This window comes from Gymnogyps californianus, chromosome 3, assembly GCF_018139145.2.
Source record: "Gymnogyps californianus isolate 813 chromosome 3, ASM1813914v2, whole genome shotgun sequence".
Classification (NCBI taxonomy): Eukaryota; Metazoa; Chordata; class Aves; order Accipitriformes; family Cathartidae; genus Gymnogyps; species Gymnogyps californianus.
The window spans coordinates 70,597,931-70,600,596 of NC_059473.1; positions in this window are offsets into that span (position 1 = coordinate 70,597,931).

Sequence of the window (2,666 nt, forward strand, 5' to 3'; positions counted from 1 at the left end):
GCCCATGCGAATGTGGAGGGGCCAGGGCCAATGGGGGCGCGTCTCTCCCCTGGGGGTGGGGCCCCGCGGTGGGCGGGGCGCCCGTTCCCGCCGGGGCACCGGGCTCGCGGCAAGAGGCTGAGGAACAGCTGAGGGAGAGCTCTTCGTCTCCGGCCTCTAGCGAAAGGCTGTCCTCCGCCTTCACGGAGGTCACGGAGGACAGAGCGGGCGACCGCAATTGCAGGTACTGGGCATCTCCCTATCAAGCCCGTTGCTCAGGGCACGCAGAGGTCTGCAGCAGCTGTGACAGCATCTGCTAAGATGTCCATCAGTCTCCCCCCCACCGAGGCGCAGCACTACACACGACAGGCTTAACACCTACTATAGACCATGCGTTAATATCAGCTGTATAAGATGTTAAGGACAGTATTGCTTCCTTGGGAAGTCCCTGAGTTGAAGAAAGATTATGCAATCCCTTCCCTTTAGGAAGTATCAAACATGTAGTGGAGATAGAGACAGCGTCTATAGCTGAAGCACCACCAAACAAAAAGCCTCAGCACCATCCCTTTCGACCTACTGCTTGACTTCCATTTTGGCAAGTTACTTGCCAATGTAGGCATAGCTGGAGACGCCTCACCTATCGTCCTCAAGCTTCTCATAGTTGTAATAATTAAAAAAAAAAAATCTGACTTCCGAGTTTTCAAGTTCCTCAGTTTGATGACATTTTCAAGGAAAATAAGTACAAAACTGTTCAGGTTTTTCAAAGCTAGTTGAAAGAGTCCCTTCTGCTGTTATCTCTCAGCAGTCTGCTCTTGCCTGTGACTGGGATCCAGGGAGCGCAGCAGAACAGGTTAGCAAGGTCTCAGCAGTAACTTACAGGTGCAGGGAACATGCCTTTTTAAAAAGACTACCCAATCCTATGTTTTCAGAAAGGTCTAGTAGAAAGGTTAAGAAATAGCTAGTCAGCTGAAAAACACAGGCACAGATAGCATGGTAAATCATTATATACATGCTCTAAGAAAAAGAACACATAATAGAAGCATATGCACAACAGAAACATCCAAGCTAACTCTAGAAAGAAAGTCAGGCAGTCCCTAAGGAGACCTCTCTCCAAGGCAAGTTGTGGTTAGACTTCAGACCTATTGGCTACAGAGACTCTGAAAAGCAACTGATTTAAATCAAAACGATATCTCTAGAAAAACAGCCTAATGAATGGTAGAATGCAATAAAATGAATTTCTTTCCATACTCTACCACGTATTTTGCAAAACAATCACAAACGTAATTGCAAATAATTTTTAAGAAATTGTTCTATGGAACTAAAACTAGTATTTTCACAACAAATCCTCATCAATTGACAGTGTTACTGATGTTTTATTTTGTTGAGAGTTCTCAAAAAAGTCTCAAAGAATCAAAGTCAGCTTGATCTGCTTCAGTTTGCAGTGAGAATAAAGCACAATGGCACAGAAAAAAAAAATTGAGAACCTCTAGTCTGGTAGCCTGCAGGAGAATGAATTTAAATATTTCCATTTCAAGCTGTATATCACACAGCTTTCTCTTTTCTCATCAACAGCCTGTAACAAACTCGTTGACTGACATTCACTAGATCATTCCTGAGAGCAGAAGTCACAGTTACTAAGTTTATGGCTTAGCTTTTCAAGGTCAGTATTTGGAATGATAAAACTTAAAAAGAATGCCTTTTAAATTTAAGCACAAGTTTACAGTAATTGTCCAAGTAATTTTTCATACTGACGTGCATGCAGCAAGCTCCTACCAGGTTCCATTTAGCTACAAATGCTAGATAAGCAGGGAGAATATGGTTGTGATTTAATCTGGACACAGTATTGCTCTCCATCTTACATTTTTTGTTTACAACATACATTTGAAAATAGGAGTTGATTTGCAGAATTGTTGGACAATATTTCAAATTGTGCTTGTAAATGTTGAATTATTTCAAAAGGTAAAATGCTATATCAACATCTTTTGCTCACAGAAGTGGAACCATGCACTTAATTTTTTTGCATTTCACCAGCAGACTGAACATCATCTTGGTGAGAAGGACCATTGTATAACTTGATTTCCAGCGTCTTACAGCTGAGGGAATTCTTTTAACCTTTCTTGCTAAACCTCAGTTTAGGAAAAAAAATTTTCTTCTGAAGCCTTAAGGCTTAAGAACTGGAAGTTATTAATTTAATACTTAGCATAAAGTGTTAGCGATGTACAAGTCAAGTAACCCTTCAATTAGTTTTTTATTATCTTACAAGGTCTGAGCACAAGGTAGTTGCTTGCCCATGTTCATAAAGCCTCCTGTTACGTTATTTTACAAGTCAGCAATTGTAGAACTCACCAGTCTTTAGCCCAGGGCTATTTGACTTCCCAGTATCTTCATGAGCAGTGCTATCAATCATCTTTTTCCACTCTGCAGTAAAATTTTCCTCCATTCAGCTTGCATAAATCTGGTAATTATCAGTTCTGAGACAGGTCCAGCTATTTAAGTCTTTCACAATACAGTTCTCACCCTCCCCTCACCAGAAAAACATAACACTAAAACTTTTTGGGTATTGTGAAATGCTGGGAATTCAGAAAGAACAGATCTCTTCCCATATCCCTCAACTAACCCCTTGAGCCCCAGCAGATCCTGTTCCTCCCTAGCCTCGTTCCCCCTCCCTAGGACCCACAGTCCCCCCA